The sequence below is a fragment of the Mirounga leonina genome, unplaced genomic scaffold, assembly GCF_011800145.1.
Source record: "Mirounga leonina isolate KUSES-001 unplaced genomic scaffold, KU_Mleo_1.0 Mir_174, whole genome shotgun sequence".
In the NCBI taxonomy this organism is placed as follows: Eukaryota; Metazoa; Chordata; class Mammalia; order Carnivora; family Phocidae; genus Mirounga; species Mirounga leonina.
In genome coordinates this window covers 32,571,068-32,596,060 of record NW_023270451.1, presented here as the reverse complement: position 1 = coordinate 32,596,060, position 24,993 = coordinate 32,571,068, and the positions used below count along the sequence as shown (strand labels likewise).

General features: G+C 33.8%; 1 long non-coding RNA gene across 1 annotated transcript in view; it reads left to right on the top strand.

Annotated features, from left to right (window-relative positions):
• LOC118020824 overlaps positions 1–24,993 on the top strand; it is a 112,949-nt gene that overhangs the window by 81,278 nt on the left and 6,678 nt on the right. The window contains exon 3 of the long non-coding RNA XR_004682019.1: positions 24,497–24,615. This is a non-coding gene — a long non-coding RNA (uncharacterized LOC118020824). The remainder of the gene's footprint in view (positions 1–24,496; positions 24,616–24,993) is intronic.

The following is a 24,993-nucleotide window of genomic DNA, read 5'->3' as shown; positions in this document are numbered from 1 at the left end:
GCAATGGAGAGGTAAACCCCTTAGAAAGATCAATCTGATAACTGGGAAGGATGTATTGAAGAATGGTGAGACTGAAATTAGGAAGATAGGGAGGGGAGCCATACCCAGAGGATAAATTATGAAAGTCAAATTCTAAGTTACAGAGAGAATGAAAAAATTGAACAGAGAACCTCCAAAAAAAATAATACCTACAAAGTTTTTTAATGGCAAATTCAGAGCACAATTAATACATACATATATAAATATTTAGAACTTTGAAGCCAAATTTCCATTACCTTCTTTTAATTACCAGTGGAAAGATTATATTAATGTGAGAATGAATAGACCTATAGGAAGGTTGACTAATAGTACTGGGTTTGAAGATACCCACAAATTTTTAAACAGCTCTATACATCTTTACTTATCTCATCTCTAACATAGCCCTGGGGATTTTTGGAAAAATAGCATGTAATGTCAACTCTGTACTTAAACTGTAACAATCAAACCCTTGGGAACTATCAAGTTATCAGTCTTTACTACTGAAAACATAACACAGTTTAAGTAGAGCTACTCTAAATGGTTCAGATTACATTTAAGTAATATTTTGAGTGAGATGAAGACAGAGAGATTTTCACCCAAACGACTAGTTTGAATTGCCTACATTTGTGTCCCAGATTGTTTTTTGTGAAGTCAACCAAGGGTATAAAAAGCTTCCTTTCCCAAAAAGGAAAAGGCCTTTATATTGCTGAGGTCTGGACAAGTGCAAACTGAATACTTTTTCTTGCTAAAAGCAAAAAAATTGGAACATTATTTGTGGGGCTTTAAACTTCTTTGTAAAGTTTTTAAAGAAGTCATCAACCAAATAGAGCTTTATGATCCAACAAATATTCTTTTCATTCATTTCATTTGTAATACATAATGGAGATTATATATGAAAGAAGAAATACCTTGAGGCAAATGACAAATGTGTACAACTTTTTGTTGTTTATGCATATAAGCAAATTATCTTTTTCAATCTTTAGAATAGATTCAAGTACCAAAGCCGATTTGATTACCCATGGGGAAGCATTTGTGTTTCATCTTGAAAACTTGCTCACCCTTCAGCCTCACAGTTTGGGGTGGTTCTAGAGTTTGCATAGCCTCTTCTGCTTTTCTAATTGTGTAGTGAAGAGAGAGACATGTTGGGCCCCAGAAGGACATTTATTTCAAAATGCTCAAATAATTTCTCTGCTTCTGTCAGAAGAGGAGGAGAAAGAGGAAGAAGAAGACAAGGAGAGAAGGAAATGAGAAGGGAGCCAGCTGTTAGTTTTGGAAAGAGAAGGTTATATATACCACATACCAGCGACAGATTTTAATGTCTTTTAACTAAAGCAAGGGCTCCAACGCAAAATGTAGCATAGCGTGCTTCCCATTCTATAGGCTCGAAACCAAATAACTGTATGAAAACATCTTGTGATAATGCTTTAATGATTTAGTAATAAGTTTTATTTCATTTATTTTCAAGTATCACAAGAGAAAAATAAAGACTAACCTTCTAGGCCTTTAAATGTCCAGCTCATATCTGTACTAGCATAAAAGATAGGATTTTTCTGGATCCTAGAGAAGGCCAATGATACGTAAAATATTTACTGCATGACATACCATCATACTTAGAAAGACACGGACAAACTCTGAGCACAGTATATTGTCCTGGAGAAATGTTGGTTGTGATAAAAATAACTGAATTTTCAAATATTAATTGATCTAGGAAACTGTATTTTTGTATGACATGTAGATCTCTACATATTCATGGATTATGTGACTACATATTTTCAACTAACTGGAAACCACCTACATCATTTATTATGAGGCCATAGAGAAAATATAAAATGGTGAGTTCAAAATAAAATGTTTCATACTAGACACAACTGCATATTACATGATTTAAGAAATTATTTTGGTTATTTATAGTCAAGAGACTTTTAGAATCTCTTTTTCATTGCAGTTTAAACTGCAACTGATAGATGGCGCTGACAGGATGTGATTCAGTGTCACAGATGAACACGCTGCAGTTTTTTTCTCAGAATTTCAAAAGCCAGTTTCATATTAGCAGAATCTGTCAGAGGAATGTTCTTAGGTTTTAAACATACTGAGAATCGATTTTCCAAGTAATTCTCAGAAACGTCATTGTATTTTGTGAAGTACTTTTGGTGGGCTGTTATTCCTGGTACTTAAGATACCTAAATCTGGTGTTCCTGATAGACTTTTAACTTCTCCAACACTTAAGCATATTTTCCAGTTTTTCCTTTTTTTTAAGTTCTGTTTTGTTTTTGTATTGTCCCTACATCTGGGTTTCAGTGGTGTATCATATAGGTGTGGATCATATTTTGTTCCCAGTACAACTTTTTCATTCCAGAACATCTAAACCTTTAAAATCATGCAGGGCTAAATAATAATAATAATAATAAACTCTGTGGTACAGCATTCTTTTTTTTATTACCTTTCAGCCACATAACTGCTTAAGACTATCTTGCTCACTTGCTTGAGAGGTTAATAAATAATTTTAAAGTATAAGTGAAGGGAATCTGAAGTTTGTGGCAAAAGCAGGTAATTCAGAGGGAAAAAAAAAGAAGAGGAACAAAACAAGGAAATATATCTTTCAGGTTTAATTTCCTTAGTGGTAGAGTGGTAGAGTCAGCCATTTTTATGGTTCAGTCAACACAAGTTCAAAACATCTGGCCACTGGAAAAATAGGGATTTTCCACATCTGCATATTATGGGTCATTTCATAACAACAACAACAATAATAAGACACTCCTTAGAAGTTTTTTCCTAGATATACTGTTAATATAAATTAAGATGTAATTATCTGCAGAAGTTATACCCTGTTGTTTTTTATTCTCTATTTAAAATATAATTTTAAAATAATGTACATGTATAATTAGCAAAATGTCTTTGTTCAAAGGATTACAAAGTTAATAGGGCTCTTCTCTCACCTAAGAATGACCATTTTCTAATAATTATGGCTGAAAAATTTCACCAAGTCTAAAATGTGTAGTTTTTAGATTGATACTCCATATTAAAAACAAATAAGGAATATTCTTAAAGATAATATCTCCAGCTTCTCTTTTTTCTATAAAGATTACATGGTGTTTAATACAGGCTGTGTATAAATTGGGCACCCAAGAAGCATTCTAAGTTTGAGGCATTAAAATCTATACCATTTTTTTTAAAAGATTTTATTTATTTATTTGAGAGAGAGAGAATGAGAGAGAGCAAGCACATGAGAGGGGGGAGGGTCAGAGGGAGAAGCAGACTCCCTGCCGAGCAGGGAGCCCGATGCGGGACTCAATCCAGGGACTCCAGGATCATGACCTGAGCCGAAGGCAGTCGCTTAACCAACTGAGCCACCCAGGTGCCCCCAAATCTATACCATTTTAATGTAAATTTTAGTATTTTTAATTTAAAAAGTAGAGTTTAACATCTTGACTTTTTAGATTTTAAAATTCAGCTCTGGGAGATTTCTAAGTATTTATTTCTTGCCAAAAATATGAAAATAGAAAAAGGAGCAATGTTTAAAAAAAATTTTATCATTTAAATTAAGTATGTCATTAGAATATTTTCTTTGCCTCTATAGATTACTTTAATTTCCAGCTATAACCCAAATACTCAAAGTGCATTGTATCATGTGGAAGTGTGACTCAGTTAAATAAGTCATCTTTAGCATCTGCTACATTGAAAGAAATGTTATATGGTGTGAAGTGATGGGTCATATTCACTACTGAGAACTGTATGGAAATTAAAATTCCCTTAGGGAGGCAAGAATTCAGGAATCCAAATATATGTCCTCCTGACATCAGGATACAAGTGTGGGAAAGAATGAGACAGTAGTCCTAGAGCCTGTGCTGCTTTGATGACAGAGAAGCATGATCATTTTGACTGGATTTAATCAAGTCAGTGGCTTTTAGTCACTCATGAGGTTTTTACTTTTTTTCTGTTATAATACTGTTTATTTGGGGAAAAATATCTATGTGCATATGTATGTATTGAGTATATACATATATATTTACATATGTATTTAGAATATTTATTTAGAGTTCTAGAATATCAGAGGTCTAAATTATTCCAAGACTATTTGCAGATTTTGTCATCATGGTGATGGTATTTGTAAACTATGAAAATTGAGATTATCCTGACTGTCAGATGCCATGTCACAAACCTGAATGAGCTTTTTTTGTCCAATAATGAACATTTTACAAACTCCAGGATTGGGTCTTTTTAAGCTAATTTGTCTTTCTAGAAATACTATTTAAAACAGTGAATATTCTACTTATAGAAAACTAGAAGTATCTGAATAAATGAAATTATATGGGAAAATGCAATTGTTTAGAAACTGGTTCTCAAGGTAAATATTTTCAAGAAAAGAGCCGTATGTTACTATATGAAAATAGCTAAGATTGGATGATAGCCAGATTATTATTTTGTAAACAATAGGCTGGTATCATATTGTTAAATACCTCCAAGTTTGGTGATAATTTTTTTAGATAGAAGTTGCCAAAATAAAAGCTTTTATGCTCACCTAATGAGGTCAAGAAAATACTTCTCTGTAGTATCAAGTACAATATTACAGATATAAATGTTGAATTTTTATTTTTTATTTTTTTGAAGATTTTATTTATTTCAGAGAGAGAGAGAAAGTGCATGCACAAGTGTGTGTGGGGGGGGCGAGTGGCAGAGGGAGAGGGAGAAGCAGACTCCCTGCTAAATAGGGAGCCCAATGTCGGACTCGACCCTGGGACCCTGGGATCATGACCTGAGCCAAAGGCAGATGCTTAACTGACTGAGCCACCCAGGCGCCCCTATATAAATGTTAAATTTTTAAGGTGTTATGAGAAATGCCAAACATTTTTAAACGAAACTCTTTCATATTAAAATATTGTATATTCAGATATGTAAATTTAAAGTCAAAACAATTAGAATTTGACAAAACGTCAGAAATTCAGCTTATTGCTTCCAGCTGTGCACTGTAGTTCTATATCCTATTATTTTGCCTTAAATCATTCCTTTCTTAAAATAAACTAAACCTTTATGAGTGTTTTCAATTAAAATATGCATTGACAAAAATTAAATCTTAATAGTATAGATAACATTAAATATTATAACATTCTATTTCTGTGGTATTATAGAGATTTTTAAATATCATGTATTTTTTATTGATGTGAAAATTAAATTTGTGTGATAGCAGTAAAATGTCTCTTAACATTTCCCTGTATCTAAAGCTGGACTCAGAAATAATTTTTTTGGTATAGTGTCTTTTTCAAATACAGGCTTGCTTCAAATTAGGAAGGCATCTTATGAATTTAAAATAAATCTTATGAAAATTGCATAGGAAGAAAGTCCCTTTCAGATCATGTCATTTTCTATTTATTATTCTTTTGGCAAAAATCTTTAGTACTCTTCCAGTTTATATTCTACTTTGAGGTATAGGTGTGTATACTCCCTACACCTTTATTAGTAAGGAAGAGTATGTGTGTGTGTGTGCGTGCAACCTAATTCTTAAGAAAAACGAAAGGTTCTTGGTTTCTATCTCTAGAAAGACAGATATCTCTAGATGTGAGATATAAGACATGTATTAGATACAAGATATGTATCAGTTACAAGATATAGATATCTCTGTCTCTTCTCTATATGTGTAAGCATGTATCTATAGAGAGATCTCTGTGTGTATTCATAACTGTCTAGGTAGATAGAGAATATTTGTTTTAATAATTAAGATATAAGTTATCTATGTTTCAAAAGTAAGAAAACCTTACCCCACTACATCTAATTGGAGAAGTCATAGTAAGTCAATAGTGGTGATTAAAAGAATTAAAATTCATTCTTTGCCATTTTATGGGAAGCGAACATTTTATCTAAGTTGAAAAATGAGTAATTCCGACATACATAATTTAATCCCACCCCTATTCAAATAATCACCAATTTAAGAAGCTTGTGGTCCTTTAAGGAACCTTTTATTCTCCTTTGCTTGCAAATTGGAATACATCCTTATAGTGTTTTAATGAATATCTGTTGAACAAACGAATAAAAGCAATGTTGTCAGTGGTGGTTGTATTTCTATACTGACCCACAATGTTCTTTTTAGCCTTGGTATTGTGCATAAAGAATAACATTGCAAAAAAATTAAAAGGAATATCCAGTCAAAATTTTATGTTCAGTGGCCCCAGTCACACCCCAGCCCTGACACTGGAATAAGAACACTCTGCCTGGTGGCAGTATTCGGCATTTCATGAGCTCTAAGCTACTGCTGGTGGCACTACATCTGGCACAAGGGGTATGGAGGGGCTGGGGAAGAAGTGGAGATGTGGATTGGGGATAAAGGCTCTAGTAGGAGGAGCACACTTCTCTGTCCAGGAGTCTTTCTTTCATCCTTTTTGTGTTCCTTTGAGGCATGAATTTGGCTGCATGATTACCCTCTGTTGGCTTTGCCTGTTCCCACCAGACTCTTTAATTCTGTCTCCTTCCATGAACAGAATGAAGTCAGCTGTGTCTTTTTTTTCTCTCTTGTTTTTGAAGAACACAGAAGCCCACTGATGTTTTGAAAATCTTCATACTTACTCATTAACAAATGGAGAAAAAGGGCTATGTAGGAAGGGCTCCATTTTTATCTTCTACTCTCCCCCTTTTTTTCGTTTGTCTTACTCATTAAGAATATAGAGACATGCAAGCACATGGAAATAATAATTATAAATGGTGCAGAAACTTGAGATGAGGTTCCTGTGGAGGATCCTGTGTTCTCAGAGGCACTCTGACTGGCAGCAAACCCGATTGCTTCTTTTTGTCTCTTGGAGCATCACCTCTGAAGCAAGAATGATGGAATGAGATCCACATTCTCATGGGCATGCTCTCCTCACCTTCATTCTGCCCTTTGTCACTCTCAGTCCTTACATGGTAAATTCTGCCCTTTCCCAGAATTGGAGGAAAATAAATGTGACCATCCAGAAATTAGATGAAGTGAGAAATGTAACTAGGGTAAAAGGAAACACAATGTAGATATAATAGTGTGTTTGTGTAGAAGTATATAGATATTCTAGGAAATATCAGAACTTGAGGTGATAAGATAGAAAGCTGTCAAGTGTAATAGGGAAGAAAGGTCTGGAAATCCCCTGGAATATCATTTTGGAAGGGGAAAAGTTTTTCCAAATCCCTAGGCTAGAATACTATTAATTCTTTATGACATTTAGCTTTAAGGGACATATTTAAATTGGATTGATGCAAATTGAGAATGTGTCTCCACTTTTAATTGTGCACCGATTTCCTTTATCAAAATCACCTTTCTTTGTTTTCAGGCACATCAGATCCAAATATGTTCACAGAAAGTTTCGAAAGTGTGTGAACTCCCAAAAATAACACAAAAATTAGAACATAACGTGTCAGCATAAAATGATGAATCTGCACATTGGCAGAACCGCGATATTACAATAGTCAAACATTCTTACTTGAAAAGTTAATGATTTTTCCCATGTGACAAATTTGAGTTTTACTTCTAAAAATATTTATTTTCATCTTCATTTGTCCATACCTTTAGCACTACCCCTGCCACCAAATTCAAAGTTACTTTAGTAAAAGAAATTTGTCAAATTAATGCTTATAGTTAATCTCAGAAGTACAGAATCCCTGTATGCATTGAAAGTGTGAGACTTTTCTTCTCCCTGAAATAAGTTCTGGGATGTAGTTTAAGGAACACACGTCCTATATTACTAACTTTCCAATGCATATCAATTTGTACCTAAGAAGTAACATCAGCCCCTTCTCATTTTAGAATGACTGCAATCCAGTTCATTCTCATTGTTACAACTGTAATAAATATCATTTTTAATGTTATCACCATGATACAATGTGGATAAAAGGAATATTAAGATAACATTATGTGAAAAAGTTTCACAGATCAATAGTCGGACTAATTCTTACTAGAGTTTATACCATACACACAGTGTGTGTTTGTGTGTAAAATAAAGGCTGGTTCTCCACCTCAAATTTATCTCATAGTACAATGGCTCCCCTAAGAGGGTTATAATATTCCATTGACTGCTTTGTGGATTCATTTTCTGTGAGTTATTTCTGGCCAGTGGAAAGCATGCAGTTAACTTTTGGGTATTATTCAAGCAGACACTCTACGATTTTACCAGAGATTGTTTCTGTAGGAATAAATCTGTGTACTATTTGTCTAGTCAAAAACAGAGCATGCTAACATGGAATCACTGGGGGACTGGAAAATGGATCAGGGGTTGAAGGGAAAGAGAAAGGGGAAATCTGCTTATTTTAATAATATACCTAGGATAGAAAAAAATGTTCATTTATGCCCCCCAAAAAGGAAAAGTTATTGAAATAATGTGTGCGCATGGAGCTCTATCCACCAAAACTGTAATCAGTGTAACTTCTCCACACACATATTTAACTCTCTTTTCTATATCACATAAGTTTTTTGTCAGTGATATTTGTTCCTCTAATTTCTGGGTGTATTTCATCATTTTAAATACTACCTTGTGCTTGATTTCGGAAGATAAATAAATATGCAGTTCTCAAAGTCCTGGAAAAAAAAATTCTTTACCTCCTCATCACTTACATGGAAAAAGATCATGTGTATGCACATAGGCATGTATGCACCTAGGTGCCCACACACACGCATACGCACACACACTCTCATCAGAGCTTTTGACTTTTCGTCCTAAGAACCCGCAGTGAAAAGGATGTTACTTGGTTACTGAGGAAAAGACATTTAATGTATTACAGTATCAGACAATGACTCTTAATCCTTCACACCACACATCTTTTTATGATAAATGTGCATTTTTCACATTTAAAGGATAAATGTTTACCTTCTAAGAGAAGCCCCTAGCCTTAGAACTTTTTTAGCAGTAATGCTTAGAGTTAGTATATAGAGATTGATATATAAACTATTAAAATTAGAGGCTGAATGAGCATAGTAGGTATTTCTTTTCCATGCTTTCCTTTCTCTCAGCATTTCTGTAAACCAGTGGCTTGGGCTTTTATGCCATCCTGTTTACAGACAGCATTTTGTTTGTTCAGGTGTAGGTGTGAATTTGTCTAATTAATAATTACTAATACTACTCGAGTTAATAGTCACTATTTTTCCAGTAAGATATAATTTAAAATGTAATAGGGAAATGTTTCTTCTGGTTCCTATAAAAGTGTTCTCTTGTATATTTGTCTGATGTCTTTATAAAGGGTATTCTTTTCATGAACATTCTTGATTATTTGGCCTTGATAGCTGTTGCTAATGTTAACTTTGCTGTGCATTTTAAAAATAAATGTAATGAAACTTTAGAAGTGTTTATCACAAAAGACACAGGTCACAAAAGGAACATTAAAACCTTAATATAACTGAACCTCCATATACAAAAAAATGAATCTAGATATAGACCTTACATTCCTCACAAAAATTAACTCAAAATGGATCACAGTACTAAATCTAAAATGCAGAATTGGATGATGAGCTTGGGTCCGGGGATGGCTTTTTAGCTACAACACCAAGGGCACAGTCCAGGAAAAGAAGTTCTGATATGCTGGACCTCACTGAAATGAAAAAAAAACTTCTGCTCTTTGAACAAGAATGTTAAGAGAATGAGAAGGCAAGCCACAGACAGGGAGAAAACATTTGTAAAAAGACAAATCAGGTAAAGCACTGTTGTCCAAAATATACAAAGAATCTTAAAACTCAACAATAAGACAATAAACTAATTAATGAGCCAGAGACCTAAACAAACACCTGACCAAAGAAGATGGCAAATAGGCATAGAAAAAGATGAAAAGAAACTCTGCATCATAAATCATTAGGGAATTAGAAAACCAACAATGAGATCCCACTGCACAGTTACTGGAATGGCCAAAGTACCAAATGCTGGCAAGAATATGAAACAACAGAAACTCTCATCACAAAATGGTATAGCCACTTGGGAAGACAGTTTGGCAGCTTCTTTCAAAACTAAACATAGTCTTACTGTGTGATCCAGCAATCACACTCGTTGGTATTTACTAAGAGGAAAATTTATGTCCACACAGAAACCTGCACACAGATGTTTATAGCATTTTTATTTGTAACTGCCAAAACTTGGCAACCAAGATGTCCTTCAGAAAATGAACAAACTGTGATACATCCAGACAATGGAATATTATTTTATTCAGTGCTAAAAATAAATGAGCTATCAAGCCATGAAAAGACATGGAGGAACTTTATGTATTACTAAGTCAAATTCAATCTGAAAAGTTTGCATATGGAATAATTCCACCTGTATAATATTCTAGAAAAGGCGAAACTATGGAGACTGTAAAATCATCAGTGGTTGCCAGGGGTTGTGGAGAAGGAGGAATGAACAGGCAGAGCACAGATGATTTTGAGGGCAGTGAAACTGTTCTGTATGATATCGTAATGGTGGATACATGCCATTGTACATTTGTCAAAACTCACAGAATATGCAACACCAAGAGAGAGCCTTAAGGTAAGCTATGGACTTTGGGTGATGACGTGTTAATGTAGGTTCCTCATTGTACCAACCTGGTGGGGGACGTTGTTAGTGGGGAAGGCTGTGTGTATGGAGGCAGGGATTTAATGGGAACTCTATACTTGTTGCTCAGTTTTCTACGAACCTAAAAAATAAAGTCTATTTAAAAATCAGAACAAAACAAAACCTTAGTACTGTGTTTTATTTAAGAAACCAGGTGAACCTACTAAATCATTTTTCAAAGCTGATAACCAGGATAGGGCAAATTCTGTTTGATTTGTAATGCTTTCTTTCGCTGTCCCTTCCTTTTCATTTTGGAAACTGTTAATCAACAAGGAAAAAAGGCATAAAAGAAAATCAGTGAGTTTGGATTTTTCAAAATTAGGCGGTTGACATTTAGCTGAAATAAGCACAAATTTAAAAGTTAGAAGTTTACAGGCCTCAAAACTGTCTAATACTGAGATACAGGAGATGTATCTGATTTCTAAATGTGGTTGAAGTCCATTTATCTTTTCTTAACGATTTTCCATAACAGGTTTTGAATTTTAAAAATTCACCAGTTGATTTTTTTGATTCTTTTCCTTTTTTTTTGTTTTTGTTTTGATTTGTTTTTTTGCAGGGTAGAGACAGCTATTCAGCATATAAACTTCTTCTATTTCAGAATCTCTAATACTGCAACCTCTAATCATTAATATCCATTCATAGACTTCCCAAACAGAGTTCAAAATCCATGACTAATATAAATGAAACTTGGACGGATGGCTAGGCAAACCCCTTCCATCATGAGAAACAATAATAGCAAGGATTCAATACATTTCAGTTAAATTAATATGTGAATGTCCTAGAGGAATTATGAATGGATATTCCCAAAGGGTTTCCATAAATTAACCTGAGAATCTTCATTTAACATATAAAGTTTTTTTAACCTGTAAGATGAAAAAATAATGACATTTTCTTATTATTAATGGTGAATTTTATGATGGTAAAATTTATATTAATAATACTCAACATGCAATATTCTAGGAATGATTCCATTTGTAATTCTTTTAAGAATCCCGCTGCTGAATGAAATGGGAACTGTTATAACCACAATTTTCCTGCAGCACTGTAGTATGAATGGTCTTTTTCTAAGTAGCATTTCCATTACATGGATTGAATTTTAAACAGTTTTTTTCAGTGACCAGTCAGACATTATAAAATAGTTATGCTACTGACTTGGTATGTGTTCAATGTCAAGCCACTTTTTTCCATTGAAAGCTTGAGAAGATTGTAAAACCATTAAAAAATTTAAACTTGTGGCTCAAAGGGACTTTCTACAGTTAGACTGCTTTTAATTTTCTAATTCTATTTGGTGAACGCCTGCCTTTCCTTGAATACTGAACCAAAGTAAAACTTACTGCTGGATTCTTTTAGCATTTTTATATTAGAGCTCAGATAAAATAGTAACTCTTTTATATTTTAAATATTTGTATAAAGAAAAGAACTATTTACAGTTAGGCTTTACATATTCATAAATATATACCGTGAGACCCTATTTAAAAAATACGCATTCAGTTACTTACGGTAAAGGAGTATTATTTAAAGAAGACATGACTTGCCCTATTCATTGAGAATGTCAGAAGTTCTGGAAGAGTAATTTAAGATGTAGTAGCCTGATACTACTATCAGTATGCTCACTTTTGAGCACTGCATTGGATAAAAATTCCTGTAAAGGCTGACACTGTATTATTTACCTTTGTATAGCAACACCTCCTATAGAGTTCAGCACACAGTAGGCAATTAATAGCTATTGAATTGAAATAACCATTCTTTGAAACAGCCTTTTTCGTCAACTAATTCTGAGTACTGACTGTATCAGACACTCTTTTCAGGTGCTTAGCATTCAGAGGTGAAAAACATAGTCTCATCTTCAAAAACTCACAACTTAGTAGAAGAGAAAGACATGTAATAGATGTGGCAAGTGATATGCTAGAGGATTCTCAGCTCAGACTTCACATTGGAATCACCTGAGAAATTTTAAAAAGTTCCCTTTTCCAGACTTCATTCCAGACCAACTGAATCCGGATATTTGGGAGTGGTTTCAGGTCATTAGTATTTTGAAATGCTCTACCAAGTAATCCAGTGTTCAGGAGGTTGAGAGGTACTGTGCTTGAAGTAAGCAAGGTCATAAGAAAGTGTTCCTAATTCAGCCTGGTAGAATCAGGAACATTTATTAAGACAAGTTTAAGGAATACTTAAGATGAGTCAAATAGAGACATGGTGAAGGGCATTCTTGGAAAGGTGAAAATACGGCTAATGGGGAGAAAGAGCATGACACATTTAGGAAACGAGATAGTTTGTCATGATTAGTATTTAGAGTATGTGTATATGAAGCTGGGGCTATAACATGCAAAAATTAGATATGTTACGTGAAGGGAACATGTGTTGACTCTTAGTATTCCTTATATTCCAGATAATTATTCCCCACATATCAGTAAGCCTATTGTATTAATTTCATTCCTTCTCTAATAATTGGCTCAGGAGTAAGTAGATGTAAACAAGTCAAAATCAGTGAGAAACTTACTCTAGCTCCATGGAAAAGAAAAATAGTTTTTCTCCAACTAGATGAATGGTGGGAATTATGTCCCACAGTTACTGCTGAAAGTCTCTTGCAACCGTGAAAGGAGCCAGATTGAGAATCATTAGCTGATACAAGGCAGAGTCAAAAACCTGAAAAGTGGAACTGGAACCCGAGCCAGAGCCCACCGTGTCTCTAAACTGGTATGTGAAATTTAAAATGTCTTCTTATTAAGCCACTTTAAGTCTAGGTTTCTTGTGCCAAGTTCATCCAATTAATTCATCAAGGCAAAAGATTTTCATTTTGAAGATAAAAAGGAGATAATATGCCAATTTAGGGAGAGAATTTTTAAAGGAGAGGAAAACAACATTGTTCTACCTTAAAATGAAATGGTATTTTTCTATATATGCCAGGCATCGTGTGTGTGCCTCACACATGCATAAAAAATTTTACAAACAGATTTGGGTTTTATTCTTCTGACAACAGTACATAGGTTGGACTTGATGAGGCATACACTAGAAACAAAAGAATTTAGAAGTTATTTTATAAACTATGCAATATAGATGATTTTCAAGGGAAGGCGAAAGTCCAAACTATTTAGGAGATAGAATTGGTAAGATTTGACAGTTACTAGAAGTTTATGGCTAAGAGAAATGGAAAATTCTAGAATAAACTGTCTCCTGGAAATACTTGACTATGTCTAAGTGAGAATGGATTGAACTGAATGTGAAACACTGTCTGATTGGCCCTGGTTTTTGTCATGAACTTAAGTTGGACAAAGCAAATGCTACAGGAATGAAGTCATTCAAATTTTCTCCTTACTCTGTTGCATAAAGTGAGGGCTCACAATTATACATTGTAATTCAGAAGATTTCATTTAACAAAGAAAATGCATTTTATACAGACTTCATTGGAATTAGAGGGAGACCAGACCCTAAAATCTTCCTATTGAGCAGGTATTGTAAATAAAAGCGAAATGCCTTGTACCTATTTTACTTAAAGTATGTGAGCTCTGGTAGTCTTGTTATATCATGTATTACACTTAGAATTTTATTTCAAAGGGTGTAAAACTATTGTCTATATTTTTCACTAGCCTCAGTCCCCCAGCTTTCATTTTTCATGCACTTTTTGTTTAAATGGGAGTTTTCCTTCTGTAGGAATTTTTATTGCCTTCAGTGAATGAGGTACAAATAGTGTACTTCATTGGTATGTATTTCTTCTCATATGTAAGTTTCCGTAGCTGTAATTATATTCTGTACCTTTATATTATACATATCATACATGGTCAAATATCGACTTATTTAGCATTAACAGCACAGAGACATTGGTATTTTTTATCAATATTTTCTCTTCCAAATTCTGTTGGTATTAATGAATGGCATTTTTGAAATCCAGTCCAGGATATTGCATCTATCACATTACTGCATTTTTGAAGTTAATACAATTTAAGTAGCAGAGCTAAAACAGGTACACCTGAAAGAATGTGCCTAAAAGCCAAATTATTTTTTTAAAGATTTTATATGGATTTTCATCTCTTCAAAAGCTAGAAATCAGAGAGTCCTCAAATTCACTAAAGTAACAGTTGGAATATACATTTTTCAATTAATTTTCAAGTTAAATTATACTATGACTCAACACTAAGGCAGCTTTTAAACCAAATCAGGTATTTTAAAGAACTGTTAAAAATGAGAAAGTATGCAGATGATGCTTATTGCTTGTTTAATGCTTGAGGGTCTACAGGAGGTACAGAACAATGGTTAACAATTATTGAGCACTTACTCTCTGCCAAATACTGTTCCATTTACCTGACATGGAATAATTCATTAAAACCTTACTCCAGTAATACTTCATGTATTATTATTTTCACTTTGCAGATGAGGAAATTGAAGTGCAAAGAGATGGAGTAGTTTGCCCAAGCTAGAATGCAATAAGGCCATGTTACAAATTTAGACTCTTAAGTCCTTTGCTGCCAAATGTATTAATCTGATGCTTCCCAGAGGAAACTAAGGAGATAAGACAAGCTTAACTGAAACAACGAGGCTGAAACACTTTCCAGTTCCATCATATCAATCATAAATGCTGTAAATACATAGAAAAAGTAAAAATTAGTGAAGGCTTTGCAGAAGGCATGGATTGCAGTTTGAAAGTATTAGGCATTAATGTGGTCCTCGACTCCAAATGCTATGCAAAGTTGTTTGAACTATTAACATCTCATTGATGCGATGATTCAGAAATAACTATACTCTATGTTAGAGTTTTCTTTTCTTTTCTTTTTTTTTTTTCTTTTTGAGAAGCAATAGACGATATATGTAGAAGACTAAGTAAATAACATATGATTTAGGTTTCCTGGCAAAAGTGAGTATCGGACTGGGCCTTTAAGGATTTAGAGAGAAAAAGAAAAAAGAAAAGAGGGAGGGGAAAGAGTGAGAAGAAATGGATATATTGCTGTATCTCTGAGCTGTATCCATCTAGGATGATAGACGCATTCTTGTCTTTTAATGGGGTAGACACAGAAACTTTGCTAAAACTCCATTTATGGAGATTGAAGTGTATTAAGCTTGATTTGAACTCTCCTTTTGAAAAAAGGATATTTATTTTGTTTTTCCATTGCAAAGCATGCCAGATATAATTATCTCCTTAAAGATTAAGAACAACCTTGTTTCTGTGGTGTCAAAAAAAAGGCGGGGGGAGGGCTTACTAGGTCAAATAAACATTTCTGAGGGGGCAAATAATCAATAAGAAACCATTTGATTCACCATACTACCATTTATGCCTGACTATAAGGTCATTTTTGCTATAGAAAGATGCAAAATAAAGATTTTGGCCATTTTGGTTATATAAACTGTAGGGAATATAGGCAAATAGTCCTATGTCTATATTATTTAATGTATCAATTTTCAAAAACATTAAATTATGTAGTATGTAAAATAGTATATGGTTTAGAAATGTTGTTTTTTTCCATTTTCTACTTTTATGGAATACTTTTCATTCACTATATTGGATTGGATATTGTCCCTCCAGAGTTCATGTCTGCCCAGAACCTCAGAATGTGACATTATTTGGAAATAGGGTATTTATAGATGTGGTAATTAAAATGAGGTCATATTAGATTTGAGTGGGCTCTAAATCCAATATAACTGATGTCCTTATAAGAAAAAAAAAAAAGACACAGTGAACGAGGCCAGGTAATGATGGAGGCAGGGATAATGCACCTACAAAGAACTCCAAGGATTGCTGGTAACCACCAGAGGGTAGGGAGAAGCAAAAAAGGATCTTTCCCTAGTACTTTCAGAAGGAGCATGGCCCCGCTATACCTTGATTTTGGACTCTTAGTCTCCAGAACTGTGAGAGAATAAATACCTATTGTTTTAAACTACTCAGTTTTTGGTAATTTGTTATGGCAGTCTAGGAATACATTTGCACTAATACATTTACACTCTTAATACACACTTCACCATTCATGCATTCTTATATACTGGAGTGATGTTTTGAATTTTCCAAAAACAGTTGTCAATAGTACATAATCCACACTACCTTCAACACTGTTTGAGACACAGTGCTTTTTAAAACTGTGTTAATTCTTTCATACAAAATTTTGTCTTGTTTGTACCATTTGCAAAATACTAAAACAGATTATTTTATTTTCCTAGAAGTGTATATGCTTGATCTCACAACTTAGTTAAATCTTTAAAAGACTTCTTTACAGAAAGATGAAGTATGATTTAAGGTTGACAAAGCATGGTGTAGATTTGTATGAAAGAGAGAATCTTAAAAATTCATAACTGGAAGTGAAGTGCAAAGCACTTTCTTCTGATAGGTGTCTAAAAATTGCAAGCTTAATGACTTCCTGAGGTCTTTTTTTTTTTTTTTTTTTTTAAATAAGAGACGGAGGGGGAAGAGACAGAGGGAGAGGAAGAGAGAGAATCTTAAGCAAGCTCCATGCCTGGTGTGGAGCCCGATGTGGGGCTCAATCTCACAACACTGAGATCATGACCTGAGCCGAAATCAAGAGTAGAATGCTTAACGGACTAAGTCACTGGGGTGCCCCAAATTCCTGAGGTATTAATGAGAGTCACTTAGTTGATTTTCTTTACCAAGTTCTTATGGGTCAGAATCGTGATGTCCCTATTTTGATTACACTATTACATCTTATAAAATTAGTAATTGTATTATTTATTACTTATTATAGTATTTATTGTAGAACTCATTGCAAATACTTAAGGAGAATGTTGTATATCAAACACAAGCATCCTAAAATGGTAAAGTTGAGAGAGAAATATACCTGGAAAAGAGAAACTAAAGCCTCTAATATTCCTTATTATTAATAAATTCTTAATTATTCTTTAATACCAAAGTGAGGGGCGCCTGGGTGGCTCAGTCGTTAAGTGTCTGCCTTCAGCTCAGGTCATGATCCCAGAGTCCTGGGATCGAGCCCCGCATTGGGCTCCCTGCTCAGCAGGAAGCTTGCTTCTCCCTCTCCCATTCCCCTGCTTGTGTTCCCTCTCTCGCTATGTCTCTCTGTCCAAAAAATAAATAAAATCTAAAAAAAAAAAAAAATACCGAAATGATACTTTATTAAAACTCTGCAATCCCATCCCATTGTATAGAAAAAATATGGTGACTTTTAATATGTTTTATAAGTGGCACACTTCTCTCTTTCTTCATTTAAAGTAAACTCATCACCTAGTCACCTTCTCTGACTTCCAAAAATATTCTTGTTTCCAGACAGAGGATCATAGAGGAAGGGAGGGAAAAATGAAACAAGATGAAACCAGAGAGGGAGACAAACCGTAAGAGACTCTTAATCTCAGGAAACAAACTGAGTGTTGCTGGAGTGGAGAGGGGTGGGAGGGATGGGGTGGCTGAGTGATGGACTTTGGGGAAGGTATGTGTTGGGGTGAGTGCTGTGTATTGTGTAAGACTGATGAATCACAGACCTGTACCCCTGAAACAAATAATACATTATATGTTAATTAAAAAAATTTTTAAAAATGCAAAAGATAAAAAAAATTCTTGTTTCCATAATTTTTGCCTTTTCCAACTAGTTCTCAATTATCCACTCAATACATATTGGTATGTGCAAAGTGATGGCAACATAATCAGTTTTCTAACTTTAACTTCTTAGAAGTTGCTTCTTACTTAGGAAAAAGCAAACAAACACAAACACTTCCTCTATCTTTGCTTCTCCTTTAGGTAACTGCACTTTTTTTTTTTTCTGGCTCATATAAAGATTTTTGAAAAATACTGCATCCATTTCATCTTTTCCTGTTGCATTCTGGATCCCCTGATACTCTGATGAAGCATTCTCTATGCTGTTAACCATATCTTTCTCTTAGTCTTTTTTTTTTTTTTTCCCCAAATATTATCTTCCACAATAGCTCTATTCTACGTGAAACTATTCATCACCCATTTATGGAATTTTTCTTTTCTCTTGGCTTTCAGGATAATGTACTTGTTTGCCACTTGCTTCTCTGATAATTCATCTGATAAGTCTTTTCAAGCCTTCTTTATGGTTTTCAATCCTTTTCTAAGTACAAGGCTACCACCACAAGGCTGAGCTATTATTTTTATATTGTTACCTTTTATACTACCTTAGAAAGCTCATGCATAATCATAGTTTCAGTGATCACTTGGCAAGCAAGCCTTACTTTTATCCTTCTAATGCAAGCTCCAGTACATCTAATAAAGGGATCTTTTCAATAATGAAACATTAGCTTTTGTTCCATGTATTTAATGTAAAACTAACCACCTTCTTCTCTAGATGGAATGTTTCTGATTCTGTCAACTATGACATTCTACTAGCCCCAAAAGGGTGGACACCATGGCTATCAATAACAACTTCTCTTATACTAAAATATAATCAGTTGAAAATTCCTGTCTGTCTAACTTGCTGCCCCAAACAATGTATAGACATTCCCTCTAAATGGAATTCTAAGCTCCCTTCAGATTTATGCTACTTCATCTTCTTACAAGGGGGCCTTTGCAAGCCACTGTAATACATAAAGCCTTTTTTCTTTACATTCACAAATTATAGAAGAATATATGTTTTTATATATCCTTATATTATTCCCTATCTGCTTCATCTGTATAAATCTTGTCGTACTAAAAGTAAGCATGTTTTCACAGGACAGAAATCTTTCTATACTTTGTAATATTTCCTTTGTGACGGAGCACTTCTTTGGAGTTATTTGGAATTTTATTATATCCTATTGAATTTATTTGATGGTTAACAATTTTTTAGCTAAACTAGATAAGTGTTTAGTAATTAAAACTGAAATGTTTTAGTACAGAATGAACAATTATTTATATATATTTATTTAAAAGCATAAGATCCAGTGGAAAAAGGTGAAGCAGAAGAATATATCTATAACAGTATTAAAAAAAAAAAAAAAAAAAAAACCAAAAACCTAGCTGGTTGTCATTTATTTCAAACAAGAGTTGATAACCAAATGCTGGCAAATGTAAGAATCTGTGTGTCCTTTAGTGCCTATTTAAGCAAGTGTTGATCCCTGTTTTAAAATGTATTAAAAATATATTTTTATTTCAAGGTTTATTTTTTTTCTTCTTTTTTTATTATTTAAGTTCTAGTTAGTTAACATACAGTGTAATATTAGTTTCAGGTATACAATATAGTGGGGATTCAATATTTCTGAAAAGTGTTTGTTGTCATTTTGAACCTGAGTATTTTTTTTTTTTACTATAGAATCAAATTGTTATGATTAACTTGATGGTTTTCATTTGCACTAAACATGGTAATAGAATATACATGCTTTTATGTACATTATCTCTCAGATGAACCAGTAGTACTTGTGCTCACAAATGTAAAAAATGGTTTTCATTTTATTTCAGTTAACAATTCCTGCTCAGTATTGACATTTTCATTAAAAGTGTAATTTGCTCTTTTGGCACATAGTTAATATTGTTTTGCAGATTATATAATTGTTAAAATCTATGATGCTAAGAAAGCAACAATTGTGGACATTTGTAGTAAACATGTGCTCTTAAAATGCAAATATCACTTAAGTCTAATCTGAAGTGCCTGAAAGAGAAAAATTATTCTTAATAAGAAAATCTTGTATGAGGGGTGCCTGGGTGGCTCAGTCAGTTAAGCATCCCACTTGTAATTTCTGCTCAGGTCATGATGTCAGGGTTGTAAAATGAGCCCTGCCTTGGGCTCTGTGCTGGTTATGGAGATTAAGATTCTCTTAAGATTCTTTCTCTTCCTCTCCCTCTGCCTCCCCACCGCCACTTGCTCACTCACTCTCTAGAAAAAAAATAAAAAATCTTGTAGCAAATACTGTACAAGTCTTTTATGTGCTCAATCTCATTTAATCCTAACTACAGTGCTTCTGTTTACAGAAAAGAAACTGAGGCTCAAAGAAGTTACTTCTCCAAGGTCATTTGATATTAAATAATGGAACAGAAATTCAGTCCTTGTTTTATCTGATTTTACAGCCCATGTAGAACATGTCACACTTGTTCAGATTTTCAGTGAAGACTTATTGACATAATGTTAATTTTTAAAAATAAACATTGTATCATATTCATATTCTTGACACCTCCTTCAGAAATGGCGAGCTGATGGCAAATTTTAGTGTGTAAATTTATTGCAATCAACTTTGGACCCAAGCCATATCTGACCTATTAAAATTGAAATATATGGGCTATTTTAGAGCCAAATATTCCCATCATTGTGTCATGTATATTTAAAAACAAAACAAACAAAAACTATTACCACAGCTGCACTTTGTCAAATATATTAAGTTTTTTGAATGGGAGCAAAATAAGTCAAGATAAAAGGAGAGATACACTACTGACATTTATCAGATAAATAAAATGATGTATTTTTTTTCTCCATCTAGCACACATTTTGTAGCTATGGAATCTTGAACCTCTTCTCCTTTAAACCACAGTTTTTCCCACAAACCTTTCTGTTTTATCATTTTATAATGAATATATATCCACAAGATATCATGAAACAAACTCTTCTTAGTATACAGGTTAATTATGTTTATAAGAAAATGCTTACTTATGTATGATTTATTCTAACATTTTTGAGGGACATTCATCTAGATTTCGTGAATTCCTATATTTATGAATGCCATTTATATTCATAGTTCCTCCCTCCACAGCTAACAATATATGTAACTAAAAGTGAGAGAAACCTCTTTAGAACCTTAATGATCCTGGGGCGCCTGGGTGGCTCAGTCGTTAGGCGTCTGCCTTCAGCTCGGGTCATGATCCCAGGGTCCTGGGATCGAGCCCTGCATCAGGCTCCCTGCTCCACGGGTGGCCTGCTTCTCCCTCTCCCACTCCCCCTGCTTGTGTTCCCCCTCTCACTGTGTCTCGCTCTGTCAAATAAATAAAATCTTAAAAAAAAAAAATCCTTAATGAGAGTTTGAAATGGATAATAATGAAATAATAGCAAACATCAGTGTTGCTTTGAAATAGATTTGTTGGCTATCTGAGATTCAAATTTTCTAACAGCCCATTAACAAATTACTAATTTAATTTAGAACTTTATGGATCATTCATAAGTTGTCAATAGCCTTTTTGTATCCTTTATATAAAGAGATTGAACTAGATGAGCTCTAAAGTCTCTTCCATTTCTAAGATTTGTTTTTAATTTTACATTTCAGTGCATTTCCACATGGTTTAATCTCTGATAATGCCAAGGGTATTTTGATTTTAAAGATACCAATAATAATATCTAAGTCATGTGCTAGAGAGAGAGGAGGATAAGGAGGACGGTGAGCAAGAGAAAGGATGTTTCTTTACTGCCAATGAATGTTAAACTGTGTTTTCTTGTTCAACATTCTCAGTAGCAAGTAAGGAAAGAAATTTTGGTTATATGTTAGAAATTGGGATGTGCTATTTTGCATTGTTAACCTATTTCCCAAAATGATATTAACCAGGAGAAAAGGTAACATTTTGAAACTCTGTGTGAAAATCTCAAGACATTGAAACTCTGTAAACTTCTGCTTTAACACTGTAGCAACTCATGCTTGTTGGATAATAGAAGGTGTCATATGATACCCTGAACTTTTTCTTGCCATACCTTAATATGAGAACACCTTCTGTTCTGACCTTCACTAAAGAGTAAACCTTGCCATTGCCCTCCCCCCCCCAAAAAAAATTCCCCCACCCAATCTCTACTTTCACACATGGGAGAAGAATCAGTTTCAAATTTACTATAACTCAAACCATTAAGGACTTTATTTGTCCAAGACAACACCTTAGTTTATACTCCAGATACTGCTAAGCCTCCAGTGGAAACTCTGAGCCTTAGGTGTAATGCACTCCATATGCTTCAACATACTGCATAGGCAGACAATTGGATCTTTCACATTTGAGTTGGTTCACATAAGTTGCAAATTGGAGATAGCACAATAATATAAGTTTAAAGCAATGGATGTTACTTAAGAATAGTAGTTTCTAAGGCAGAGATATAACAAATATAATCTGTGCGTTTGACATACACTACTAGCCAATCACTAATTATGGAATGATTATGTCTATACATAATGGAATTATTTAACATATATATGTTTTATTCAAACCACAAAGGCTTTTTCTACTTCATAGGACACCTTTTAATTATATAGAAATAAAAATGTCATTTTCTTTCTTTCTTTTTTTTCTTTTTAAAAGATTTTATTTGACAGAGAAACAGTGAGAAATGGATCACAAGCAGGGGGAGTGGGAAAGGGAGAACCAGGCTTCCTGCATAGCAGGAACCCAATGCGGGGCTCGATCCCAGGACCCTGGGATCATGACCTGAGCCGAAGGCAGACGCTTAATAGCTGAGCACCCAGCCGCCCAAAATGTCATTTTCTTGACTATAAAATTGATATATATTCATTACTCAAAATTAGAAGACAGCTTTAAGACCAGCCAGAGATAACAGTAAACTGTCATTCTGAGTATGTCTTTTGATATCACATATGTGCATATCTGTGATCTACGTAACAAATATAGTATAGACATAACAAGATGTATGATGTGATTATATTTGGATCATCTTTTACATGTTTGTAACCTGTTTTTTCTTGCATTATATCATAACTGACTTTCTATACTCTTATTTTAGAACATGATTTTTAATAGTTGCACTGTAGTTTTAATAGTTTTAATAGTTTTAATAGTTGCACTGTATTTATCATAATTTGCCATAAAGCATTTAATCAATTTTTATTATTTAATATATATTTTCAATACAATACATGTTTCAGAGACTTGGTTATACACAAACTTTTTGATATATCTGATTATATATATAAATCTTGAATTAACTTTGAATACATTCATCTGGAAGTGTAGACTCAAAAATTAACATTTTATGTATTGCTAGTTTTATCTTGGCTATCTGTTTTAATTATATAAGTCTATCAGAGAAAGACATGTATCATATCTCACTGATATGAGGAATTCTTAAACTCAGGAAGCAAACTGAGGGTTGCTGGAATGGTGGGGGGTGGGAGGGATGGGGTGGCTTGGTGATAGACATTGGGGAGGGTATGTGCTATGGTGAGTGCTGTGAATTGTGCAAGACTGTTGAATCACAGACCTGTACCTCTGAAACAAATAATATATGTTAAAAAAAAAAAAAAAAAGATAGTAGGAAGGGAAAAAATTCAAGGGGGAGAAATCGTTGGGGGAGACCAACCATGAGAGACTATGGACTCTGAGAAACAAACTGAGGGTTCTAGAGGGGAGGGGGTTGGGGGGGATGGGTTAGCCTGGTGATGGGTATTAAAGAGGGCACGTATTGAATGGAGCACTGGGTGTTATATGCAAACAATCATGGAACACTACATCAAAAACTAATGATGTAATGTATGGTGATTAACATAATAAAAAAAGTAAAAAAAAAATTATACTCTTACCAGTAGTGTATGAGATGTATTATTTCTCTAAATTCTTGTCACCATAACCAATTTGTTTTTTAAACTTTGTCATTTTGGTAGGTAGAAAATGCTATCTTTTTTAACGTGTATTTTCATTATAAGTAAACATGTAGTATTTTATATTTCTTGATCATATATATTTCTTCCTTGATAATTTAGCAGTGTGTGTCCTTTCTCCTTTTCCCATTTGATAATCTGTTTTTCTAGCACTGAATTCTCTAGGGGTTAGATCCTTTTAATTTTGTTTGTTTCAAGTTTTTATTTAAATTCTAGTTAGTTAACATATAGTGTAGTACTGGTTTCAGGAGTAGAATTTAGTGATTCATCACTTACATGTAACACCCAGTACTCATCACAACAAGATCCTTTTTAGATTCTATTAAATAGCATTGTGCTGTTCAGACCTTATGGAGATGTTTCTCACAGCTTTTTTTTTTTTCTAATTTGGATTCTTGATAAATACGGGCTTATAATATTAAAATATTATCCACTAAAAATATTTCTGCAATTATAGTTTTTGGCAATCTAACCTTACATGTTTTTTAAAAAATTAGAAAATCTGAAGAAATTGAAAACTAGACACTTGAAGACTGAAATAAAGAAAGTAATGTGGCTCAAATATTTGCCCCTGGAATATGCCTCTCAAATGAATTAATGGACCAAGGAAACACAGGTATGGTATTTCAGGGGCCATTTTATCAGACTGATTGTATGTATTAAAGATGAGTGGTTTTTCAGGTTGTCTCCCTAGAACCCTTTGTTTCTTTGTAGGTGCCACACACACAGTGGTAGGTGAGAAGAGAAAACACTAGGCAGGGGGTACCAGGTCCCCTTTACCTGTATATGTCATAACTGTTGTGCTTCTCACTGGTCACTTTATAGAGCTGTATTTTTGTAATGAGTCCTTTTTTAAAAAGAGAATTTATCTGGTAATTAAGATTTACTGCTCCAGAAAGTTTTCATATCTTTATGTGAAATTATCTTGTTATATCAGGTTTTACTATAAATCACCACAAAACCTTTCAAGAACTAGGAAGAGATTCAGTTCTAA